The 19,453-nt window shown below is 48.4% G+C and overlaps 1 pseudogene; it reads right to left on the reverse strand.

The window, feature by feature from the left end:
- LOC147110194 (uncharacterized) overlaps positions 1–19,453 on the reverse strand; it is a 305,775-nt pseudogene that overhangs the window by 82,272 nt on the left and 204,050 nt on the right.

The following is a 19,453-nucleotide window of genomic DNA, read 5'->3' on the forward strand; positions in this document are numbered from 1 at the left end:
AGCAGTTCTCTCTTAAAGGTACATACACAACAATTCTTCCCCTTTTAGATAACCAGTACATAACATTCATTTAACAATTGAATAATAACTAATTACAATTACAATTTTCTTTGTACTATATACATCAGCTGAAAGTAAACATTTATAAATTCAGTCTTTGAGGAGGCTTCCTGATCCTGTCTGGATAGCGCCTTTCTCGAGTATACTGTTCTTGCGGCGGAGTCGATTCTGGCTCATTGTCATTGGTTGGTTCGTCAGCTTCCAATACCACTGATTCTGAGATAGACTTCGGTTTCATCACCAGGTGCGCATGCTCGTGGTATGGGTTTGACTTTTTCCTGTGACTCTAGAATCTGGTCAGCATGGCGTCTCACGATGCTCTCTCCAACGTCCACTGTGTACATTAGTGGTCCCTGCCGTGTGCATATCGTTCCTGGCTGCCATTTTTCTGTTCGGTAGTCACGGGCCAAGACTGGTTGCCCTATCTTGAAGCTCCTGGTTGGCCTTTCATTGACGTGCTGGAATTGCTTATTCTCAACATCTCGTCTTATGTTTGGTTTGAGCAAGTCCAGGCGACATCGTAACCCGCGGTTAAAGAACATCATGGCTGGAGATTGGTTGGTGACTGCATGTGTCGCATTTCGGTAAGCGAACAAGAAATTACCCACCTTGTGTTGCAGTGGTATGTTGTCGTTATACATCGCCTTTACTGCTTTTTTAAAGGTTTGAACAAACCTCTCGGCCAATCCATTTGTGGCTGGATGATATGGGGCGGATGTGTAATGTTTCACCCCATTATTCCTCAAAAACCTCCGGAAATCCTCGGACACAAACTGTGGTCCATTGTCGGAGCAAATCTGTTCTGGCAAGCCATTCCTGGTGAAGATGATCCATAGGACTGCAATAGTTTTCTCCGTGGTGGTGGAGGACATTTTGATGACCTCTGGCCATTTCGAATGTGCATCCACGGCGATTAAAAACATTGAGTCCATAAATGGACCAGCAAAATCAATGTGTACCTGTTGCCATGGAGATGAGGGCCACTCCCATGGGTGTAGCGGGGCCTGTGGTGGAGCGTTTTGGACTTTCTGGCATCCTGTGCATCTCTTGGTCATTTCCTCGATTTCTTTATCGATTCCCGGCCACCACACAAACGCCCTGGCTAGGCTCTTAATTTTTACCCCTCCCAGATGACCCTCATGAAGCTCATTGAGCACTCTATCTCTCAACTTGGGTGGAATTACCACTCGGGATCCGCACATCAAGGTCCCACGGCACACTGACAGCTGTTCTCTCTTTGGCGAGAATGCTGGCAACAGTGAGTCACCATGTGCTGGCCATCCCTTCACCGTCAAATCATAGATCCGAGAGAGTGTCGGGTCATTTAGGGTTTCCTTCTCTATACTTGAGTTTGTAATAGGTAGACATTCGACTATGGTCGAATGGAATATCTCAACAGGGTCCACTGCAGGTGCTTCCTCCACCGTAGGCAGCGGCAGGCGCGACAGCCCATCAGCGTTTCCATGCTGTTTCGTGCCCTTATACTCTATGTCGTATTGATGTGCTCCTAGAAAAAGGGACCATCTTTGCAGCTGTTGCGCCGTCATCACCGGAACGCCCTTCTTTGGGTTAAAAATGGAGACAAGAGGCTGGTGATCAGTCAGTAAGGTGAATTTCTGCCCGTGCAGGTAGTGATTGAACTTCTTCACCCCCCACACCAGGCTGAGGGCCTCCCTGTCAATCTGGGCCTAGTTATGCTCGGCTGATGTTAACGAGCGTGACGCAAAGGCTATTGGCTTCTCTGAACCGTCAAGGAATTTGTGCGACAGCACCGCTCCAATGCCGTAGGGAAATGCATCACATGCCAACCGAATCAGTAGTGATGGATTGTAGTGAGCCAATACTTCTTTTGAAGTAATTAGGCATTTACATTTCTGAAAGGCACGCCTACACTCATCACTCCACTTCCATGCTACTCCAGTTTGCAGCAGGGCGTTCAGCGGGTGCAGAATTGTAGACAAATTTGGCAAGAACTTATGGTAGTAGTTCACCAACCTGAGGAACGACCTCAGTTGTGACACATTTTCCGGCGCTGGAGCCTTGACTACTGCCTCAATCTTGTCTGGGGACTTATGCAACCCCTCTTCATCAATCACGTGGCCACAATACGAGATGTGTTTCCTGAAAAACTCGCATTTGGGGCGGTTGGCTCATAGTCCATATTCTTGTAATCTAGTGAGCACCTGCTCCAGGTTGGCAAGGTGTTCACTGTCATTTCCGCCCATAACCAGGATGTCGTCCAAATAACACTGGGTCCCCGAGATCCCTTGCAGGACTTGTTCCATCGCCCTCTGCCAAATAGCCGGAGCTGATGCTACCCCAAATACCAGTCGATTGTACTGGTAAAGACCTCTGTGAGTGTTTATCGTGAGGTATTTTCTAGATGATTCATCTACCTCCATTTGTAGATAAGCTTGGGCCAGATCAATCTTCGTAAAGCATTTCCCCCCAGCTGGTGAGGTGAAAATATCCTCTATCCGCGGAAGTGGATATTGTACCGTGTGAAGGACTGGGTTCACAGTAACCTTAAAGTCCCCACAGATGTGAATCTTCTTCGGTTCCCCAGGCGTGCTGCTCAATGATTTCTTCATTACAGGGACGATGGGTGTGTCCCACTCGCTCCAGTCCACCTTGGACAGCACACCCGAACACTCCAGACTCTCCAGCTCTGCTTCAACGGCTGGGCGGATCGCATACGGTACCGGTCTGGCCTTAAAAAAATTTGGGTTTACATTATCTTCAATTTTTATCATTGCCGTTACGCCTTTTAGAGTCCCAAGTCCTTGCTGGAACACCTCTTTCGCATCAGTTAGAATTTTTGACCATCGTCCAGGTGTGGCGTCGTCAACTTTTTTGTCAGCCACAGTTAGTGCCTGAATGGAATGCCAATCCAATTGTATTTTTCGGATCCATTCACGTCCCAATAATGGTGGTCCTCCATCTTGTAGTATATATAGATACAGTTCCTGTGTATCCTTGCCGTTGTATTTAACGGGCACCCTTATTTTTCCTCTGGGGTAGACTTTTTTGCCCCGTATAAGTCTTCAAGAGAATGGATATATCCTTCAAAGGAATGTGTGAGAATAGCCGCTCGTAGTCTCGTCGACTCATGACTGTTAGGGCTGATCCTGTGTCCAATTCCAACTTTACTTGGGACCCTGCTATCACGAGGGTGATCCAAATGGTTTGGTGATCCTCCTTTGCGATCACGTTGTGTAGCTTTAGACAACTTAGTCCCCTGCTCCCGGAGTCATTGTCACTACTCTGGTCTTCTGAACTACCGTCCGTCATCTTTTCTACTTTCTTGTACTTTTCCTTAGTATTTCTTTTAGTGTTGGTTTTCGTTCCCGACCTGCAGACTCGTGCTATGTGTCCCATTTTTCCACATTGCCTGCATACTTTGTCCTTAGCCCAGCAATCCTTCTGGTCATGGGTTGTTCTGCCGCAGCGATAGCACTTTTCTGCTCCATATGCCATTTCATTAGTGCTATATTCTTGCGGTTTCTGTTGTATTTCCGCAGCTCCCCGTGATGCTGCTTCGTAGGATACTGCAACGCTGAAAGCTTTTTCTAGCGTAAGGTCCTTTTCCGAAAGTAGTCGTTTCTGGGTTCCTTCACTCTGGAGCCCGCAGACAAACTTATCCCTTAAGGTATCTGCCAGTCCTGTTCCGAACTGGCAGTGTGTCGATAACTTGCGTAGTTCCGTAAGATAGTCAGCATTACTCTCGTCTTTGTGCTGGTTTTGTTTATGGAACTTGAACCTTTCTGCTATCAGCAGCGGTGTAGGGTTTAGATGTTCCTGTAAGATATTGACAATCTCTTCAAAATTTTTCTCCATTGGTTTAGCTGGGGTAATTAAATTTCGCAATAGGCCGTACGTTCTCGCGACCATCAAATTTAATAATATCGACGCCTTCTTTTCAGCGGCCACCTCATTTGCCCTGCAGTACACTTCAACTCTTTCCACATACGTGGTCCAGTCTTCTATTTCGTTGTCGAAAACAGTGATGCTGCCACTCTTCGGCATCTTGGGTGGTTTAAAATGGCGCCTCCCGTGCTTTCCTTCTTCCCCAATGGATTAAAATGGTGCCTCCGCGCTTTTCCTTCTTCCCCAAAGGATTAAAATGGCGGCTCCTGCACTTTTCCTTCTTCCCCTTGCTGCCAATGCTGCTCCTCGCGTTCTAACAGGTAATGGCGGCGCCCCACGGCTTTCTGCGCGTCTCTTTTTCAACGCTGCCCGACTCTTCAGCACCGGCCGCGCCCTGTGCGCTCCACCCTCTCTCTCTCTGTCTTCCCGATGACGCTGCTCGGCCCCCTTACAGAGCCGCTCGCCCGAGCTCTAGCCCGCCGTAGTCCGGGGAGGGTCAGCGCACGACCTGCTACCAGTCCGATTTGCTGGGACACCTTGATTGGAGAACCAGGCCCAGCTCGCCACAGCTTCCCCTGCAACTCTCTGGACTCCGATGGATCACTGGGCGGTTGCCCCCGGTCGACGCCCATTGCTCTGGCTTCGACCTCCAAGAAGCTTCTTCCCAGGGATGGATCCCCGTGAGGTGATGCAGTACTGCAGGTGAGTTCAAACCTGCTCGTTGCCACTGTAGTGTCCGCGCCTTAATAACACACGGACTGCAGGAGAACGATAATAATAGATGTTTACTGCACAGAGAGTCTGCTGAACTGAAAGTACAGAAGCCTGCTACTGCTTTATATACAGGTGTGGTCACTGCCGGTACTACAGCATAAAAGCAGTTCTCTCTTAAAGGTACATACACAACACTGATACTAGTTTTTTATTCCAGATTTCTTTACTTAGCTGCCGAGGTGGGATTTGAACTCTTGTCCCCTGTGTTATTAGTCCAGGCCGACAGGATTACTGGTCCAGTAACATTACCAGTATAACACCGTTACCATTAGCTGACAATCTCCAAATGTTCAGCTCCATTCACATCTTCTAAGATATTGTTGCACCCTGTGCCAGCCTACAGCAGGAGCTCGGCAACATCCAGGCCTGGGCTGACAAGTGGCAGCTAACAGTCAAGCTTATCAATGCCAAGCAATGACCAACTCCACTGAGAAAGGACCAGCTACCTCCTGATATTCAACGGTACAGCCATTGCCAAGTTCGCCCGCCATCAGTATCCTGGGAGTTACCATTGCCCAGAAGCTTAACTGGACCTACATATCAACAATGTGGCTACAAGAGCAGGGCAGATGCCGGGTGCTCTGTGATGAGTGACTCATAGCCTGACTCCTCAAAGCCTCTCCACCTTCTACAAGGTGCAAGTCAGGTGGGATTTCAAAATGTTAACATAAGAACATAAGAAATAGGAGCAGGAGTAGGCCATATGGCCCCTCGGGCCTGCTCCGCCATTCAATAGGATCATGGCTGATCTGAATCTAGACTCACGTCCACTTCCCTGCCCTCTCCCCGTAACCCCTAATTCCCTTATCTGCTAGGAAAATGTCTATCTCCATTTTAAATTTATTTAATGTTGCAGCTTCCACAGCTCTCTGGGGTAGCAAATTCCATAGATTTACTACCCTCTGAGTGAAGAAGTTTCTCCTCATCTCAGTTTTGAAAGGGCAGCCCCTTATTCTAAGATTATGCCCCCTAGTTCTAATCTCACCCATCAGTGGAAACATCCTCACCGCATCCACCCGATCAAGCCCCCTCACAATCTTATATGTTTCGATAAGATCGCCTCATTCTTCTGAACTCCAATGAGTAGAGTCCCAACCTACTCAACCTTTCCTCATACGTCAACCTCCTCATCTCTGGAATCAACCGAGTGAACCTTCTCTGAACCGCCTCGAGAGCAAGTATATCTTTTCTTAAATATGGAAACCAAAACTGCACGCAGTATTCCAGGTGTGGCCTCACCAATACCCTGTATAACAGCAGCAAGACTTCCCTGTTTTTATACTCCATCCCCCTCGCAATAAAAGCCAAGATTCCATTGGCCTTCCTGATCACCTGCTGCACCTGCATACTAACTTTTTGTGTTTCATGCACCAGGACCCCCAGATCCCTTTGTACTGTAGCACTTTGCAGTTTCTCTCCATTTAGATAATAACTTGCTCTTTGATTTTTTTTCTGCCAAAGTGCATAACCTCACACTTTCGAACATTATATTGCATCTGCCAAATCTCTGCCCACTCACTTAGCCTGTCTATGTCCTTTTCAGGTTTTTTATGTCCTCCTCACTCACTGCTTTCCCTCCCATCTTTGTATCATTGGCAAACTTGGATATGTTGCACTCGGTCCCTTCCTCCAAATCGTTAATATAGATTGTAAAGAGTTGGGGTCCCAGCACTGACCCCTGCAGAACACCACTAGTTACTGATTGCCAGCCCGAGAATGAACCATTTATCCCAACTCTTTGTTTTCTGTTAGATAGCCAATCTTCCACCCATGCCAGTATATTACCCCCAATCCCGTGATTTTTTATCTTGATCAGTAATCTTTTGTGTGGAACCTTGTCAATTGCCTTTTGGAAGTCCAAATACACTACATCCACTGGTTCCCCTTTATCCACCCTGTATGTTACATCCTCAAAGAATTCGAGCAAATTTGTCAAACATTACTTCCCCTTCGTAAAACCATGCTGACTCTGTCCTATTAAATTATGTTTATCCAAATGCTTTGTTACTGTTTCCTTAATAATGGACTCCAACATTTTGCCAACCACAGATGTTAGGCTAACTGGTCTATAGTTTCCAGCTTTTTGTCTACTTCCCTTCTTAAATAAGGGTGTTACATTAGCAGTTTTCCAATCTGCCGGGACCTTTCCTGAGTCCAGGGAGTTCTGGAAAATGATCACCAATGCATCTACAATCCCTACCGCCACTTCTCTCAAGACCCTAGGATGTAGGCCATCAGGTCCGGGGGATTTATCCACCTTAAGTCCCATTATTTTACTAAGTACCATCTCCTTAGTGATTTTAATCGTGTTTAGCTCCTCCCCCCCCCCCCCCCATTGCCCCCTGTTTGTCCAGTGTTGGGATATTTTTAGTGTCCTCTACTGTAAAGACTGATACAAAATATTTGTTCAGCGTCTTTGCCATCTCCATGTTCCCCACCACTAGTTTCCCAGTCCCATCCTCTAAGGGACCAACGTTCACTTTAGCCACCCTTTTTCTTTTTATATAGCTGTAGAAACTCTTGCTATCTGTTTTTATATTTTTTGCTAGTTTACTTTCATGATCTATCTTCCCTTTCTTAATTAATCTTTTAGTTATTGTTTGCTGGCTTTTAAATGCTTCCCAATCTTCTATCCTCCCACTAGATTTGGCTAATTTATATGCCCTTGTTTTCAGTCGAATACTATCCTTTATTACTTTACTAAGCCACGGATGGCTGTCTTTTCTTTTACTTCCCTTTTTCCTCAGTGGAATATATTTATCTTGAAAGATGTGAAATATCTCCTTGAATGTAGACCACTGCTCTTGTACCGTCTTACACTTTAATCTGTTTTCCCAGTCCACTTTAGTCAATTCTACTCTCATACCTTCATAGTCTCCTTTATTTAAGCTTAGTACGCTGGTTTGAGATCCAACTCTCTCACCCTCAAACTGAATTTGGAATTCAACCATATTATGGTCACTCATTCCAAGGGGATCCTTTACTAGGACATTTTTTATTAATCCTGTCTCATTACACAGGACCAGATCTAAGATTGCCTGCCCCCTGGTTGGTTCAGTTACATACTGCTCAAGGAACCCATCCCTAATACACTCTATGAACTCTTCCTCAATGCTGCCATGCCCAATTTGATTAGTCCAGTCAATATGAAAGTTAAAATCCCCCATGATTATAGCTGTTCCCTTATTACAAGCCCCAACTATTTCCTGATTTATACTCTGACCAACAGAGTTGCAACTGTTAGCAGGCCTATAGACTACGCCCACTAGTGACTTTTTCCCCTTATTATTCCTTATCTCCACCCAAACTGTTTCACTATCCTGATCCTTTGACCCAATATCATTTCTGACTATTGCAGTGATTCCATCCTTGATTAACATAGCAACCCCACCTCCCTTTCCTTCCTGTCTGTCCTTCCTAATTGTCAAATACCCTGGTATGTTTAGTTCCCATTCATGATTATCTTGCAGCCATGTTTCCGTAATGGCCACCAGATCATACCCATGTGTAGTTATTTGCACCGTCAACTCGTCAATTTTGTTACGAATGCTGCGTGCATTCAGATAAAGAACTTTCAAATATGTTTTCTGACAATTTATTCCTGCTTTTACCCCTTTTACTACTTTACCTTCATCATTATACATTCTGTCCCTTCCTGACATGCTCTGGTTTTTAATTCCCCCACTGCTACCTTGCTCTATTGCCTTCTCCGCTGTCATTTTTATTTTTCGCTCTCTTAAAACCTCCCCCCCCCCACTAATTAGTTTAAAGCCCTCTCTACAGCCCTAGTTATTCGATTCACCAGGATTCTAGTCCCAGCACTGGCCAAGTGAAGTCCGTCCCAACAGAACATCTCTCTCCCGTCCCAGTACTGATGCCAGTGTCCCAGGAAGCAAAACCCATTTCTCCCACACCAGTCTTTGAGCCACGCATTTAACTCTCTAATTTTATTTACCCTAGCCAAATTTGCACGTGGCTCAGGTAGTAATCCAGAGATTATTACCCTTGTGGTTCTGCTTTTTAATTTGGCCCCTAGCTGCTCAAACTCCCTCAGCAGAACCTCCTTCCTTGTCCTATCTATGTCATTGGTACCAACGTGGACCACGACAACTGGATCCTCCCCCTCCCACTCCAAGTTTCTCTCCAGCCCAGAGGAGATGTCCTTAACCCTGGCACCGGGCAGGCAACACAGCCTTCGGGACTCTCGCTCTCGGCTGCAAAGAACACTAACGATACTATCCCCTACCACTACAACATTTCTTTTAACTCCCCCCACTTGACTGGCCCCCCGCTCCACGGTGCTGTGGCCAGGTTGCTCATCCTCCCCGCAGTCCCTGTTCCCATCCTCACAGGGAGTAAGAGCCTCAAACCTGTTGGACAAGAGCAAGGTCTGCGGCTCCTCCAACACTACCTCCTGGATCCCCGTACCTGCCTCACTTCTAGTCACACCATCCTGACCCTGGCCACGGACTACATCTGCATTAATTAATCTAATTGGTGTGACTACCTCGTGATACACAGAGTCCAGGTAACTCTCCCCCTCCCTGATGTGTCTCAGTGTTTGAAGCTCGGACTCCAGTTCTTCAACACGGAGCCGGAATTCCTCAAGCAGCCAACACTTACTGCAAATGTGATCACCGTGAGCATCAATGGTGTCCACCAGCTCCCACATATTGCAGCAGCAACACATCACCTGATCTCCCATTCTATGTAATTAATTAAATTTATTAATATTATTTTTAAATACCCTCTGCCCCGATTCTAGATGATGAATATCGCACCTTAGAAACTATAAACCACAGAGTTTAAGCTTAAAAAAGAGAGAAATACCTACCAACCAATCACTTACCCGCTTTCTGGTGACGTCACACTTGGATTACTTTTTACCTCTCTCCTTCCCTCTGACTTCGGAGACTGGAGATTGGTAAAAGAGGACAAATGGATGATCCCACTGCAGATAAATGGAGCATTAGTTACATTGAAACTGGACACTGGCAAAAGCAAACTTAATCAGTATGAGTGACATTAAAAACATGAAAGAAAAGCCCAAAATACAGAAAAAGTCAGTACTACTGAAGGACTATAATGGACAGAAAATAGATAGCTTAGGTGTATGCAGACTTAAAGTGACAGTCAAAGACAAAGTGCATCATCTCATGTTTTCTGTTGTGGCTGAAGGACTTGATTCACTACTGGGTGACAAAGCTTGTGAGGACTTAGAACTGGTCAAGAGAGTATACCGTATAAACTGTGCCATAAGCAGACCAGATGACTCGGTGGATTCTGTAGTAAATAATTTCCAGAATGTGTTCAAAGGTTTTGGAGTTCTACCATTCACTTACAAGATCCAGCTAAAGGAGGATGCTCAGCCAGTGGTACATGCTCCACGAAGAGTTCCAGCGCCCCTGCGTGACCAGCTCAAGAATGAACTGGACAGAATGACCACACTAGGAGTCATCAGGAAAGTCGAAGAGCCAACTCCATGGTATGTGTAAAGAAAAAGAACAATGATCTAAGAATATGCATGGATCCAAAGGACTTAAATGCAAACATAAAATGTGAACACTACCAGATTCCCAAGCGAGAAGAAATCACCAGTGAAATGTCAGGTGCCAGATAATTTACAAAGCTCGATGCCTCACGAGGATTTTGGCAACTAAAACTGGATGAAGAGAGCACCAAATACTGTACCTTCAACACACCATTTGGCAGGTATTGTTTCCTCAGAATGCCTTTTGGGATAATATCTGCATCTGAAATCTTTCATAGAGTGATGGAACACGCAATTGAAGGTCTGGAAGGAGTTCGTGTCTATGTTGATGACATCATCATCTGGGGCTCTACACTGAAAGAACACAGTGAGAGACTGACTAAAGTGCTACAGAGCATACGCCGGAATGGACTGAAGCTCAACAAAGCCAAGTGTCAGTTTGGCGTCCAGGAAGTCACTTTCCTAGGAGATAATCTATCTGGTAATGGAATAGAGCCAGATATGGAAAAAGTAAACGCCATACTCAAAATGCCCCGACCCACTGACAAAAAAGGAGTGCTACACATCATGGGGATGATAAACTTCATTGGAAAGTTCATTCCTAACTTGTCAGCCAAGACAGCCTGTCTGCGAGATCTGCTACGCAAAACAAATGAGTTCGCATGGACAGAAAGACATGAACAAGAGTGGATAAACCTCAAAACAGTGCTGACAACCACACCTGTACTCACCTTCTTTGACCCAACAAAAAGAATCAAAGTGTCAACGGATGCATCAACAGATGGCCTAGGTGCGGTCTTGCTACAAGCAGAGGGTGAAGATTGGAAGCCTGTTGCCTATGCCTCCAGGTCTATGACTGATACTGAGTGTCGATACGCCCAGATTGAAAAGGAATGTCTAGGCTTGGTAGATGGACTGGAAAAGTTTCATGGCTACATATATGGACTTCCCACCTTCACAGTTGAGACAGACCACAGACCACTGGTTGCCATCATAAAAAAGAACCTGAATGAGATGTCTCCAAGGATTCAATGACTCATGATGAAGCTGCAAAGATATGACTTTGAACTGATCTACACACCAGGCAAATACATAGTGTTAGCAGATGCACTATCCCGAGCACCCACAATGAGTCATGTGAGCTCTACTGAAGAAGACGTGGATGTTCATGTGAGTATGGTCACTGCTGCGCTGCCCGTGTCAGACACAAAATCAAAGCAAATAGCAGAAGAAACAGTAAAAGATACAGTATTACAAACAGTAATAGAGAACATTCATCATGGTTGGCCAAAAGGTTCCTGTCCAAAATATTTTCACATAAGGTCAGAATTGAGTGTCGCAAGTGGACTATTACTAAAACAGAACAGAATAGTAATTCCACAGGCTCTACGTCAAGACATGCTCAAAAGGATTCATGAGGGACACCTCGGAATTGAAAAATGCAAAAGGAGAGCAAGAGACACTGTTTATTGGCCTGGCATAAATAAGGACATTGAGAACATGATAGGCAAATGTGAGACATGTCAGAAACACCAAAACAAACAAGCAAAGGAACCAATGATAGTAGCTGACATACCAACAGCACCATGGCAAAAGGTTGGTATGGACCTTTTTCATTTAAATGGTAAAGACTATCTAATAGTGATTGACTACTATTCTAACTATCCTGAGATGGCGCTGCTCTCAAGCACCACAGCAAGCAGTGTCATAATGCATGTGAAATCCATCTTCGCCAGACATGGAATTCCCAGGATTGCCGTTAGCAACAATGGTCCGTGCTTCAACTGTAAGGAGTGGCAACAGTTTGCAGCACATTATGACTTTCAACACATCACATCCAGTCCTTTGTATGCTCAGTCAAATGGTAAGGCAGAGAAAGGTGTTCAAGTTCTCAAGCAGCTACTGAAGAAAGCGACAGAAAACAAGTCTGATCCTTATCTCGCCCTGCTGAGCTACTGAGCCTCACCTTTAGACTCTGGTTCTTCACCTGCTGAACTCCTAATGGGTCGCAAGTTGCGTACCATGCTACCCTGCTGTGCAAAAGAAAAGCAGAGTAAGGAACTGAGACAGAGACTTCAACTGTTAAAGCTGAAACAGAAATCATACTATGACAAGTCATCCAAAACTCTTAAACCATTGACAAGGGATGATGTTGTCAGGATTGAGGATCCAGATGCATGGAACAGGAAAGCTACAGTTCTTGAGGAAGTAGGACCAAGGTCATACACTGTTAGAACTGAGGAAGGACAGATTCTCAGGAGGAACCGCCGTTCCCTCCTAAAAACACAAGAGACTATCGAAGAGCAAATCGATGACAATGCCGCAACTGAATCTTGTCACTCACCACCAGAACAATCTAACACAAAAACACATATAGGCTCTCATGAAAACACATCAGACTTACCTGTGCTGAGAAGATCCACACGTGAAGTAAAAAAGCCTGATAGACTTAATCTTTGAGTACAAAGAAAACTACATTGAAAATGTATTGACTGTTGAAGATGTTTATGTTGTTATTGATTGATATTGATTGATACTGATTTTGTTTAACCGCAAAGAAGGGGGATGTAATGATCAGTAACCTGTCATTCTGGAATGGTACACTAGGTGGTGCTGTATGTATATAAGAGTGGGCTACCCACGATGCACTAGGCTACCCACAAGGCAGCAGTCAAGATGGAGGCCTCTACAGATACTGTACCTAGTCCACATGTGCTCAATAAAGTGTCTAGCAAAAGCTAGCTGTTCTTTATAAAAATGACTAGTTATTAATGAACATAACACAGATGATCAGTAAAATGCAGTTATGGTAGTTTTCAAAGTTTAAGAAAGTATCGACGAAAGTTTAAGCAGAAGCTGAATTTGAAAATTAAAAAGTTGTAAGTGTTGAAATGTGTAATTTATTTGACTCAGGCTCGACAGACCAAAATGTATTTTAATTTGTATTATTCAGTGTTGTATTTAAAATATTTCCATGCAAACTGATTGATGTGTGTCTACATTGTCCAAGTAAAATCTATGTTGATGTACAGTGTTATTCAAACATTATTAAACAAGCAAATTGTGTCTGATTCATTGTCATTGAGCAGTTTATTTAACATATTTTAGTCTTTAGCCGGTTATAGATAGCAGCCGAGGGCACAAAATTGTGCTTTGTAAATCTGAGGCAGTGTTAAAGTGATGAGACGGTTGTGTAATACAATGGCCGGAAATGATATACCGTCCGAATAAATTCTGAAAGATCAGTGCAACTTAATGGCCTCCGATGTCATTTTAAACTCAAGTGAAATGTGAGCGATTTAGGTCGAGCATTTGATCACTGCCTTAAATTCACTAAATACAACCAAATAAAGTCAGTAATGAGCATCAGTGGCCAAGCCCGGGGTCCCAGAACACCACTCCCCAAATACAGACAGTGCTGAGTAAACGGAGGGTGGAAACATAAGATCCCAGAAGAATCGAATGTCACTGGTACAAAAGCGAAGCTCGAACCCGAGCTTGGAAATACCCGAACAGGACGGTGAGTTTTCGTGTCAAAGAAACACTGAACAAAACTCAAAGTAACAGCGACTGTTTCACTCAGGTCCAACTGGCGTCACCTCACTCCAAGTAACACTATTGGCGGGGAGTTTGAGGAAATGACTATCGTCTTATGAATTACATATAAATATTCTATATATATAAAGCGGCTCTTCTGTCTGTCTGTCTGTCTGTCCGCCTGGTCTCTATACGTTTGGAAGTTACAGAGCGTACCGACGCGCGCGTCGCCTCAAAAGAAAGCTTGCGATTCCGAACCGGTCATAGGCGTATTTACGTTTTGGCCGGACAAAAATCCCACCCGCGGTATCCCAAAAACGTTCAGCGTTCCGCTCATTAACATCTCATTAGTGACCGTGTGACATCGAGGTCTTCCTACAGTTGAGTGTCGAGTGACTCGACGATTGACCAATCCTACGCTTCGGTGACCTGACCGGTCGACCAATGCGTGTGTGGGCGGGCCTTATCCTTCTGAACCGAGGTGAGTGGCCGCCATCTTGATTTTCCACGGTTTTTCCCCCACACTTTCTGTGTGTTAGGGAACTAAGGTAAATATTTCAATTATGTGTTAGGCAATTAATTAACAATTTATTTGAGTTTTATATTGTGTTTAGCAACCCCCCCCCTCCTCCTCACCCTCGCGCAGGGGGGACTCGGGGCCTGAAGCTGAAAAAATTTATCTCTCTCTCTCTCTCTTTCTTCCCTCTCTCTCTCTCCTTCTCCTCTTCCCTCTCTCTCCTTCTCCTCTTCCCTCTCTCCTCTTCCCTCTCTCTCCTCCTCTTCCCTCTCTGTCTCTCTCTACTTCCCCCTCTCAGGTGTCGCGGACGGAGCGCGGGCGCGCCGCCCGAAGTTTCCCGCTCGCTAATGGCCTTGCCGGCTCCCGCGGGCCGCTTGCACTGACCGCGCATGTGCCGCCCGCACTCACCGCGCATGCGCCGCCCGCACTCACCGCGCATGCGCCGCCCGCCCGCCCGCCCGCCCGCAGCGGCCGTCCATCAGCCGCGCGATATGCGGGGGACCTCAGCAACGGCACCGGACCTCAGGCGCTAGGCAGGGGGAGGGGCCGGAGAGAGGGACAGGTGGGAGGGGGGGAGTGGGAGACAGGGGAGGGGAGGGAGGGAGAGGGAGTCAGGGGAGGGGAGGGAGGGAGAGAGGGGAGGGGAGGGAGAGAGGGGAGGGAGGGATAGGACAGGGAGAGGACATGACAGGGAGAGGGGGGACACACAGGGGCAGGGAGACCAAACGCCCCAAAATTGCCCTCGCGCCCCAAAATTGCCCTCGCAACGCGGGGCTCCCCAGCTAGTATCTATATATATAAAGCGGCTCTTCTGTCTGTCTGTCCGCCTGGTCTCTATATGTTTGGAAGTTACAGAGCGTACCGACGCGCGCGTCACCTCAAAAGAAAGCTTGCGATTCCGGACCGGTCATAGGCGTATTTACGTTTCGGCCGGACAAAAATCCCGCCCGCGGTATCCCAAAAACGTTCAGCGTTCCGCTCATTAGCATCTCATTAGCGACCGTGTGACGTCGAGGTCTTCCTACAGTTGAGTGTCGAGTGACTCGACGATTGACCAATCCTACGCTTCGGTGACCTGACTGGTCGACCAATCGGTGCATGTGTGGGCGGGCCTTATCCTTCTGAACCGAGGTGAGTGGCCGCCATCTTGATTTTCCACGATTTTTTCCCCCACACTTTCTGTGTGTTAGGGAACTAAGGTAAATATTTCAATTATGTGTTAGGCAATTAATTAACAATTTATTTGAGTTTTATATTGTGTTTAGCAACCCCCCCCCCCCTCCTCCTCACCCTCGCGCAGGGGGGACTCGGGGCCTGAAGCTGAAAAAATTTCTCTCTCTCTCTCCTTCTCCTCTTCCCTCTCTCTCCTTCTCCTCTTCCCTCTCTCCTCTTCCCTCTCTCTCCTTCTCCTCTTCCCTCTCTGTCTCTCTCTACTTCCCCCTCTCAGGTGTCGCGGACGGAGCGCGGGCGCGCCGCCCGAAGTTTCCCGCTCGCTAACGGCCTTGCCGGCTCCCGCGGGCCGCTCGCACTGACCGCGCATGCGCCGCCCGCACTGACCGCGCATGCGCCGCCCGCACTCACCGCGCATGCGCCGCCCGCCCGCACGCAGCGGCCGTCCATCAGCCGCGCGATACGCGGGGGACCTCAGCAACGGCACCGGACCTCAGGCGCTAGGCAGGGGGAGGGGCCGGAGAGAGGGACAGAGGGGAGTGGGGGAGGAGAGGGAGACAGGGGAGGGGAGGGAGAGAGGGGAGGGAGAGAGGGGAGGGGAGGGAGAGAGGGGAGGGGAGGGAGAGAGGGGAGGGAGGGATAGGACAGGGAGAGGACATGACAGGGAGAGGGGGGACACACAGGGGCAGGGAGACCAAACGCCCCAAAATTGCCCTCGCGCCCCAAAATTGCCCTGGCAACGCGGGGCTCGCTAGGCAGGGGGAGGGGCCGGAGAGAGGGACAGAGGGGAGTGGGGGAGCAGGGGAGCAGGGGAGTGGGGGAGCGGGGGAGTGGGGGAGGGGTGGGGGGAGAGAGGGAGACAGGGGAGGGGAGGGAGGGAGAGAGGGGAGGGGAGGGAGAGAGGGGAGGGGAGGGAGAGAGGGGAGGGGAGGGAGGGAGAGGGGAGGGAGGGAGAGAGGGGAGGGAGAGAGAGAGGGGAGGGGAGGGAGAGAGGGGAGGGAGGGATAGTCACCTAAAGGACATCGAAAGGGATCAAAGAAGGAATCTCATCCTGTGCCTGATCGAAGCATCGCAGCAAACAAAGGAACCAGGTCCCGGAACAGAGACGCACCCAGGGCTCAGTGCAGGAGTGTCCTGGAGGATCCCTGCAGGAGTGTCCAGGGACTGACCAGGGATGGGACGCTATTGTTCCATAGACAACAAAGAGATTCGCAATTATATAGCGACTTTCACATCCTCGGGACATCCCAAAGCTCTTCACAGCAAATGATGTACTTTTTCAAGTGTGGTCACTGTTGTAATGTAGGTAACAGAGCAGCCAATTTGCGCACAGCAAGCTCCCACAAACAGCAATATGTTGGGAACACCACCACCTCCAAGTTTCCCCTCCAAGTCACACACCATCCTGACTTGGAGATATATCGCCGTTTATTCATCGTCGCTGGGTCAAACTCCTGGAACTCCCTACCTAACAGCACTGTGGGAGTACCTTCACCACACGGACTGCAGCGGTTCAAGAAGGCGGCTCACCACCACCTTCCCAAGGGCAGTTAGGGAAGGGCAATAAATGCTGGCCTTACCAGCGACGGCCACATCCCATGAATGGATTAAAAATAAGACCAGACCATTTGTTTTTAGTGATTATTGGTTGAGGGGTAAATATTGGCCCAGGACACCTGGGATAACTTCCCCTGCTCTTGTTCCAATAGAGGCTGCAGAGTCTTCTACGTTCACCTGAGAGGGCAGATGGGGCCTCGGTTTAAAGTCTCATCCGAAAGACAGCACCTATGAAGTTCAGCGCCCCCTCAGTGCTGCCCCTCTGACAGTGCGGCGCTCCCTCAGTGCTGCCCCTCCGACAGTGCGGCGCTCCCTCAGTGCTGCCCCTCCGACAGTGCGGCGCTCCCTCAGTACTGCCCTCCGACAGTGCAGCACGCCCTCAGTGCTGCCCCTCCGACAGTGCGGTGCTCCCTCAGTGCTGCCCCTCCGACAGTGCGGCGCTCCCTCAGTGCTGCCCCTCCGACAGTGCGGCGCTCCCTCAGTGCTGCCCCTCCGACAGTGCGGCGCTCCCTCAGTGCTGCCCTTCCGACAGTGTGGCGCTCCCTCAGTGCTGCCCTCCGACAGTGCAGCACTCCCTCAGTACTGCTCCTCATTTACTCGATCAAAACCCCTCATGATTTTGAACGCCGCTCTTTACCAGAATGGTTCCAGGGATGAGGGACTTCAGTTATGTGCAGAGACTGGAGGAGCTGGGATTCTTCTCCTTAGAGCAGAGAAGGTTAAGGGGAAGATTGTGTTCAAAATCATAAATGGTTTTGAGAGTAAATGAGGAGAAACTGTGTCCAGTGGTAGAAGGGTCGGTAACCAGAGGACACAGATTGAAGGTGATTGGTTAAAGAACCAGAGGGGAGATGAGATTAATTTTTTTTACACAGCGAGTTGTTGTGATCTGGAATGTGCTGCCCGAAAGGCCGGTGGAAGCAGATTCAATAATAACTTTCAAAAGGGAATTGGATAAATACTTGAAAAGGAAACATTTTCCGGGCTCTGGGAAAGGGCAGGGGAGTGGGTCCAAAGAGCCAGCACAGGCACGATGGGCCGGATGGCCTCCTCCTGCGCTGTATCATTCTATGATTCTGTTAAATCTGCCCTAAACCTTCTCTGCTCGAAGAACAATCCCAGCTTCTCCAATCCTCCACCTCACTGAAGCCATGGGGAGGAGGTTGAGGCCGAGACCATGGCTTCTGTGAAAGGGGGAATTTGGGATCAATATTTGTCAATGGAGAGAGTGGGGCAGTGGGATGGGTTTGGGGATTGCTCGCGTACAGAAGGAGGGCAGGCTGGAGGGGCCGACTGGCCTCTGTCTGTGCTGGGAAGGAGCCTGCGGGTTTGACTGATCGGCCCTTGCTTTCCAGCTGGTGGAGAGGGGGGGCTGCGGGGTCTTCGGGGTCGGCCTGTGTCGCGAGCGTCACTCCGCCACGCCCGCGATCTCACCGCGCTGCCCATCGCAAAGCGCCTTGGCGACGCTGCAGTTTGACTGGGGCCCTCCCTGGGCTGTGTGAGACGGGAGCGTCGACCGGGCATCCTGATCCCGACTGCGATCCAGTGACCTCCTTTGTCCTCCCCTCACCCCTTTCCACCCCCCTCCTCCCTCCCGGCGTGGTTTGAAAGGCCCGCCCGTGTGCGAATGGACACACATGCTGCACCGGTTGCGATGGCCCACATGGTGGATCAGCCCGCTGGATTAAATGGACACCTTGGCATCAGATTTACAAACGCCCTTTCGGCTCTTCTCTTCCCACTCTTGTTCTAAATACCCAGTTGTGAGTGGTTTTTGTACAGAGCTCACTCCCCGACCCCCCACCCCACCAGTCCTGCAACCCTGGGCTCCAGGCTACTGACCAATCAGGCGGCTCCGCACAGACCGGGAACTTTCAATCTGCTGCACAGCAAGTCACTGATCCAACTCGCCCCGAGTGAGCCTTTGATTGAAGAAAGAAAGACTTGCATTTCTATAGCGCCTTTCACTACCTCAGGACGTCCCACAGCTCCTTACAGCCAATGAATACTTTTTTTTGAAGTGTAGTCACTGTTGTAATGTAGGAAACCCGGCAGCCAGTTTGTGCACAGCAAGCTCCCACAAACAGAAATGTGATCATCACCAGATGTTGGTTGAGGGATAAATATTGGCCTTAGGACAGCGGGGAGAACTGCCCTGCTCCTCTTTGAAATAGTGGCTGCGGGATCTTTTATATCCACCTGAGCGGGCAGATGGGGCCTCGGGTTTAACCTCTCATCTGAAAGATGACACCTCTGACAGTGTGACGTTCCCTCATTACTGCCCCTCTGACAATGCAGCGCTCCCTCAGTACTGCCCCTCCGACAGTGCGATGCTCCCTCAATAGTGCCCCTCCGACTGTACGTCGCTCACTCAGTACTGCCCCTCCGACAGTGCGGCACTCCCTCAGTACCGCCCCTCCTATAGTTGCACCCTGCTCTCCTTGACCATTGTCTGTATAGAACCGAGCCCCCGTCATTCA

Source organism: Somniosus microcephalus, chromosome 12, assembly GCF_052327205.1.
Source record: "Somniosus microcephalus isolate GS21.2 chromosome 12, FLI_Smic_1.0, whole genome shotgun sequence".
Classification (NCBI taxonomy): domain Eukaryota; kingdom Metazoa; phylum Chordata; class Chondrichthyes; order Squaliformes; family Somniosidae; genus Somniosus; species Somniosus microcephalus.